Source organism: Mirounga angustirostris, unplaced genomic scaffold, assembly GCF_029215605.1.
Source record: "Mirounga angustirostris isolate CCGP_5_RB_7025 unplaced genomic scaffold, mMirAng1.0.hap1 SCAF_2, whole genome shotgun sequence".
NCBI classification, from domain to species: Eukaryota; Metazoa; Chordata; class Mammalia; order Carnivora; family Phocidae; genus Mirounga; species Mirounga angustirostris.
Window position 1 is genome coordinate 200,279,485 of NW_026991710.1, and position 8,019 is coordinate 200,287,503.

Genomic DNA, 8,019 nt, shown 5'->3' on the forward strand with positions numbered 1-8,019 from the left:
AAATATGGTTACTGGCTTCCCAACCCCCAGTGCTACTTTGCTCATCCAATGGATCAAATAAGTTGCTGTTGGAGAAATTGGGTTTTTTTGCTTTTTGGTGGTTTTTTTGAGAGATGTTGTAATACCTGTGGGGGACTGGATCATTGTTCCCAGTTATTCATGCTCACCCTGTATTCATGTCCTTTGCCATATGATTTTGCAGTGTATTTTCCCACATCTCATTGATGTTGGACTTGCTTTTGGCTAATGGAAAGATAAAGAAGCTATGCATGCCAGTTTCCAGCCAAGGCCTTAACAGGTAGTATATACTTGGCTTACCTCTCTTGTTCCTTGGTCCCTCCATGAAAAAAAGTAGGTAGTTGCTAGTCTGTCAGCTAAGTGAATCCACCTTGACTTCTGGAGCCAAGCCTAGTGGATCAAGCTGGGCCTAGAAGTTCCATCTGATGGGAAGACCTGATTAAGAAATAAACATTTCTTGCCTCCCATGCGGTCCCGCCCCGCCGTGGCAGCGCGTGTGTTTTCTGCACTCTGGGGATGGCGGAGGGAGAGGGAAACCAAGATTTCATTTTCAAGATGGAAAGCCCATCCGACTCAGCTGCGATTTTACCTAGCGCTCCACGGGCCTGCGCCAATCCACCATGTCCCCATACAAGTGGGACAAGAAAACAATGTGGTGAAACGTCTTAAAGCAGAGAATGAAGAAAACGATCAGACTTCTCCTGAGAAACCAGCATCTTCAACAGAAGAAAACGGTTTGGAACTTCAAGAAAGTCCATAGATGGTGAATTCAAAGAAAGTACATATTTGAAAAATACCTTCAAGAATATCAGTGCCTGTGAATCTAAATCTCTTGATACTGAGTCATGTAGTGATCTCCAAAGTGACTTTGTGAATGAGAATCTTCCCAAACCAGGATTAAGTGAAGAAAGAGCAAAATTGGTGAAGCAGACTGAGGAGAAAGAAGACCTTCTTCGGAGGCTAAAACTGGTCAAAATGTATAGATCAAGGAATGACCTGTCTCAGTTACAGGTGTTGATACAGAAGTGGAGAATCCGTAGCCAGCCGTTGCTTTATGAGTTGCAGTCGGTTATGTCTGAGGAGAACAACAAACTCAGCCTTACTCAGTTGATAGACCACTGTGGGTTAGATGATAAATTGCTACACTGTAACAGAAAGGAAGAAGGGCGCCTGGGTGGCTCAGTTGGTTGGGCGACTGCCTTCGGCTCAGGTCATGATCCTGGAGTCCCTGGATTGAGTCCCGCATCGGGCTCCCTGCTCGGCAGGGAGTCTGCTTCTCCCTATGACCCTCCTCCCTCTCATGCTCTCTGTCTCTCATTCTCTCTCTCGCAAATAAATGAAATCTTAAAAAAAAAAAGAGATGTTATGAAAGGGCGCCTGGGTGGCTCAGTCGGTTGAGCGACTGCCTTCGGCTCAGGTCATGATCCTGGAGTCCCTGGATCGAGTCCCGCATCGGGCTCCCTGCTCGGCGGGGAGTCTGCTTCTCCCTCTGACCCTCCCCCCCCTCATGTACTCTCTCTCATTCTCACTCTCTCAAATAAATAAATAAATCTTTAAAAAAAAAAAAGAAAAGAAGAAGAATTTATGGGTATTTAATTCATAATTTTTTCTCCAGAATATTTTTGAGAATGACAACTTAAAAGATAATACATTTTAAAAGGAAGGTAGAAACCATTAGGGCCTAGAGAAAGGTATCTTGATGAACATCAATTTAGGGCACTCTGTTATATAAATATAAAATAAGCTCTAAAATGAAAAATTAGTATTTCGGATAAATTTGCCAAAGAAAACTTGACATTTAAAGAAATGTGAAAAAAAAAATTAAATCATGTTTAAAAAATAATTTGGTCATTTGTGGAAGTCAAATTTAATACATCGTTTTGTTTACTGTGGTAAAAAAAAGTTCTATTTTTTTTAAGGTTTTATTTTAAATGTTAAAAAAATAGTTCAGTCTGGTTAATGTCTAAACCTAAAGTGGTCTAAAAATGCCTGCCTGTCTCCTAAGTTTATGAACCGTGTTTTTATCCATTTACCACATATCTCCTTCTGGATAGTGTAGCAGGTGATTAAACTTGTTCATCTGCCCAAAAATAAATAAATAAATAAATAAACACTTCTTGTTTAAGTCATTGATTTTTTTTTTTTTTTTGAGATGTTTTGGAAGAGCAGCAAACACTTAGTAATACAGCATTCCTATGCTTGTAAAATTCTAAGGGCCTTGTATGGCCTGAAAACGAAGAATATCACTTATGTTCAATGTACTCTATATTTTTGCCCTGTCTATTTAGTTTTATCTCTCTCAATTCCCTTTCATTAACCTGGGCTTTTACTAAGACAGCTCTATGATTTAGCCCATGAGCGATTACTCCCTAAAATACCTTTACTTTGTCAAGTCCAAATATCTTTCCTCACAGCACATTCCATAAAAATCTATCCATTCCAACAGGCCATTACCTTGATGGACCTTCTTATGAAGAATTACATTGCTGTACTCACATTTCATATCTTTAAATCCACTAATGCAAAATTTTAGTGCCACAGTCTACCTCATCAATGAGCTGTCTTGATAAACTTCAAATTCATTGATGACAGGAATCACATGCTTTTCATGCTAGAATATTTGACAGCATTTTACCACCACGTCTCACACAAGCTCACTGAGATGACTTGAATTAATGAGGAGAAATGTTACGGAAAGTATTGTGCAAAAATAAACAAGATGGAACAAATATATGGGGATTAAACTAAACAATGAACATTCCATAAATGTGACTTGTTATGATTTTTCTCAGAATTAGTCACAAGGAGCAGATGGAAGTTGATCACCACAGATTCATCCTCTGGTATAATGAACAAAGTCAGAATCTGGGGCTGAAGGCAGATGTGTAGTCAAGAGCAAACAGGCTTATACAGAATCGTTCCAAGTAACCAATAGCTACAAACTGCACGACAGGGGAGTTGTTACCTACACATTGATACCGGCTCCCAGTTAGGACTCTGGGGCCCCGGCCGACTCCCCACCCCTAGGCAGAAGGAACTGGTATACCAAAGGAGAACCCTCAGTCTGCCCCCCAGCCTATAATGAGCGTTCTGTTCATAACGAGTGGTTTGTCGAGGAAAGGGTGATTTGCCTCATTCAACTAGCTCCAGAGCAAAATTTGCTATTTTAAAAATATGTATATACGTAGTAAGTTCCCATCTTAGAATTGCAAGCAAGGCCTAGTTTCTCTGGCATTCAACTTCTGGCCATAGCTGCTCTCAGTCTTCACTCAAGGACAGAACAACCATGTTCCTGTAATAGGACCCACTCGATGCTTCAGCTGATCGTCTACATGTGTGAGGCTAGGTCAGAGACAGTTATTCTCTTTTTGGGGGGTGATTAGAGCATAGAACTGATGAGGTATTCCTTTTTTTAAAGATTTTATTTATTTATTTGAGAGAGAGAGAAGAGAGAAAGCATGCACAGGGGGAGGGACAGAAGGAGAAACAGACTCTCTGCTGATGGGAGAGCCCGATGCGGGGCTTGATCCCAGGAGTCTGGGATCATGACCTGAGCCAAAGGTAGACGCTTAACAGACTGAGCCACCCAGGAACCCCTGATGAGGTATTCCTGACACCAATTATTTTCCACCATGTGTGCTGGAAACCAGAAAATAGCTGGTCAATGAGAAAGATCAACAACATACATGGACAGAGAGCCACAGAGATGGAAGGTGGGCAGGTGGGACTTCCTACATTCTTGCAGGCTCCAGCTTTATTACTGCCATTAGTTCCTTGAAGACAACTTCATAGCCTTACTATAAACTCCTCTTTCCCTAACACTTATACAAGTTAAGTTTCTTTTGACTTTCAACCAAAAGACTCCTACATTTTCAAAGATATTGAAATGACGCATTTTCAGAGCTGGTGGTTCTTTCTGCAGATGTAAGCAATTATTCATGGAATTACAGCGATGTAGACAGAGATGATTCTGCCAAAGAACATGTCTTTTCTCTGGACACGCTCTTGTTCAACATATTCAGAGAGCCTGACGGCGCTGGATTTTGCCCATGTAGGATTCGTGAACTGGAGGGCAAAGTACAGCTGTTATCCTGCAGGAAACTATTCAGAATTCCAAAGATATGAAAACAAAATGTCAGAGGTGTATGTGGCACTTACAACCACATGGATATTGAGATGGAAGACAGTTCTGTATTGGTTGAAAGTATAAATGAGTAGAGTGCTCGGGAGCTAATTCTACTGAAGCAGCGGGAAAGGGGCAGTAGGAACAGTCTTTCAGCTCTTGGTTTTACCTTCCTTTCATTGACACCAGCTACTAAAAGTGGACAGATCATCCTCACTCCTCTCCTGATGCTTGCAGGAGAAACATCTACCACCAGACATTCCATGGTTTTGCTTTACGTTTGGGAGGAAGACCCAACCCAAGACAGAGTTCATTTTCCTCTCATTCAAATTGCAGCCTGGGGATAATTTCGATAATCATAGTAAGATTTTCCCCTTGCATCTAAATGCATGTAAACACCTCTATATCAACTTTCTCTTATGTTCAGTTCCTCTGTGGCCTTCTTCAAGACCACATTCATTTGTGTATTTATTCCCATTAAATTGCAGGGGTGAGAAATGAGTCACAGCAGTCAACATTATCTTCACTAATACATGTCAGATGTCTTAGTATCATAGTGAACTATGTAAGCAAAATCAACCCTTTTCTCTGCCCCCTCACAGAGTTATGCAAGTATTAACTGATTAAGTCAAAAATAAGATATGGAGCCTACCCTGCCGAGCTCAGAATCTATGTGCATTGGGCTCAGTGAAATGATAGTTTTGTTTTATTTCTTTCTGTCCAACATCTTACGGGTCCAGTAGTTTTCTGTGTCACTCGTGATATTCACCTTTCATTATCAATCATCACCAAAGATCCTAGAAATGTTTTTATTTTCCTAAATAAGTGGTTCATGGGGAAACTTTCCTACTCCTGGATTATGCTGCCTTTTAGGTGATGGAGGAAATTCAACTAGCTACCCAAGTCATACTTTTATATCTAAATTTATTCCAGGCAGTCATGATTACAACTAAGTATGCTGATGCTTTACTATAACCTCAGCAGGGTTGACTGTTCTAAACTGCTGACATCTGTTTATGTCTTTGGCACTGTAAATCAGTCCAAACAAACTCCATTCTTCTAACACTGCCATCTGCCAGCCCCCATTCACTGTTTACCGATAGTAAAGACTCCCCGTCATTCTAATAATAAGTGAATGAACCATTTTGTTTCTTTTCTCAGGCAGCAGGAAGTCATTCACCATGCTTGCTAGATGCTACTTAGCAAATAAATGTTTAGTGAAGGATTTCGCAGACGGGCAGGTCTCTAAATTCTGCAACAAAACAAATTTAATCAGAACTCTTGTTCCACATATTTATTCCACGGAAGTGTGCAAGGAGTTCAGTATAAAACCTTCTTAATTGACTGACCAGGGACAAATCAATGAGGTTCTCGTTCTGTTTTGCCTTCTCTGGCAAAGAGACTGACTGCAAGAAACAGAATCAAATCTTAGACCATACCACACAGAGAGGTGGAAGAAACCGTGAGCGATGAGCTGTGGGAGACAATCCCTTTGAGAAGGATATTGGCTTGAGTATACAAACAAGGACAGATCGATTAAGAAAATAGGGCTTTGTGGTCTGAAGCCTTGGCTACCCGCATCAAAACTACCTCTAGATCCATGACAAGTTATCAGCTGTGTTACACGAATGACCAAAGCCAAGCACTGACCAGGGGCTGGAGAAGTAAAGTGCCACGCTCAATGGGGTGGGGACACAGAGAAGTCATTTGACCTCATATCTCTGAGGCACTTATATTCTGGAACAACAGGAGCTTATATTCTGGGCTCATTCAGTTCTTTCTGCTTCACCAAGGAAGAGCCATGTGCCCTGAGCTGAAATTTAAAATATTTTTCTAATACCTCCTTTTAAAACTCTTATTTCCTCCAGTGTCTACAGATAAACATGGGTCAAAGAGCAACACAAAGTATAATATCTGGTTGAAGTTTCTGAAGGGCGTGGAAACATAGAATTTTAATGTGAAGCTACAGAGTTTTACATTACTTTCTAACCTGCGAAAATACTATTTAATAATTTCCCTATAACAAAGTGACTCCCAGTTTAGGATTACTATATAGGCTTAAAGATCCTCTGTTATCTTTCTGGAATGGGACAGAGGCATTCCTAATGTCATTAAATTCTGGTAACTTCTTTTTTTTTTTAAAGATTTTATTTATTTATTTGAGAGAGAGAGAATGAGAGACAGAGAGCGTGAGAGGGAGGAGGGTCAGAGGGAGAAGCAGACTCCCTGCCGAGCAGGGAGCCCGATGCGGGACTCGATCCCGGGACTCCAGGATCATGACCTGAGCCGAAGGCAGTCGCCCAACCAACTGAGCCACCCAGGCGCCCCTAATGTCATTAAATTCTAAGGTCACTAAAACTTCTAAAAAACAATTGTGACTAACTTTGGAACTTAAGAACACACACTGTCAATTAGCAACTAAGTGGCAAAGAACAACTTACCACTTTAATAGCATTCTAAAATCATGTTGTACAATTTAACTTTGAGTAATAGCTGGTAGGATACATTATAATATGAGAAACAACAGCAAATTACACATTATTAAAGCTGACTCATGCGAAGATTTTTTCATTATTTCCAAATTTAATTGAAAATATCCTTTTAAGAATGCTTCAAATGTGTGAGTCATTTTTAATATGAAATTACAAGTAATCGGGGCGCCTGGGTGGCTCAGTCGGTTAAGCGACTGCCTCCGGCTCAGGTCATGATCCCAGGGTCCCGGGATCGAGTCCCGCATCAGGCTCCCTGCTTGGCAGGGAGTCTGCTTCTCCCTCTGACCCTCCCCCCTCTCATGCTGTTTCTCTCCTGCTCACTCTCTAATAAATAAATAAATAAATAATCTTTAAAAAAAAAGAAATTACAAGTAATCAAAATGCATTAATTATTCACATGCACGTCCCATATGGCTATGTTTAGAAATTGGCTTCTGACCCACACATACACAACACAAAATATCATTTTACTGTTTTTTATTAAAACAATTGGTGACAATTATCTGAGCTTGCTAAGCATTGTTTTAATGACAGGCAAGAACAGATTAAATAAGAAAGGAAGAGAGATAGATTAATTCAGTACTGAATTAGCTTCTCTCAGTGACCAAATCCACTGTGGTCCCTCACCCTGATGGACCCCTAGATGATGTCCTCTCCTTTCAAGTGGAAGCAAATTTAAATCTTTCTTTGAGAAGGATAATGTTTTCCTATGCTTCAAATTATCCCTAAAATGTTTCATATACACTGAAGAGACACAATAAAAACAACAACACCAACAACAACCAGGCATATGAGGAACCATCACAATGTGACTGAAAGTCAAAAAATAAAATGTTACATAATAACAATAAACTGATAAGAGATCCAAATCATGAAATGACCAAACAGATTTCATTATACTTATGCTTAATATGTTCAAGGAAATATAAGACAAAACTGAAACTTTTCAGAAATAAACAAGAAAAAAAGAGAAAGAACAAAATAGAATTTTAAAACTGAAAAAGCAATGGGTTAAAATGTTAAATGTTAAAATAAGATTTCAGTAGGAGGGTTTAATAGCAGATTAGATGCTGCTGAGAGAGAATCACTGAATTGGAGATTGGTCGGAAGAAAATACCCAGGATCTATCGTCAAACAGGGAGGAATAGAAGGGTGGTGACCACAGGACAGTGCATAGGAGACAAAGTGTGGAGGTGTGATATGCAGAATTGCTGTCTAAGAAGGTGGCGGAGGGGAACAACAGGCCATCGATAATCAGACAGATAAATGAATCAGTGTATATCCACACGTGATTTAGAGGTACATGCAATAACATGTGTGAATCCTAACTAACACAATGTTGCACAAGAAAAACTAGACATGAATAAATGCAAATGGCATAATCCC

The 8,019-nt window shown here is 40.1% G+C and overlaps 1 pseudogene; it reads left to right on the forward strand.

The window, feature by feature from the left end:
* Nucleotides 1-534: 534 nt before the first annotated feature.
* LOC123847723 (swi5-dependent recombination DNA repair protein 1 homolog) lies at nt 535-2,907 on the forward strand (annotated as a pseudogene).
* Nucleotides 2,908-8,019: the final 5,112 nt, after the last annotated feature.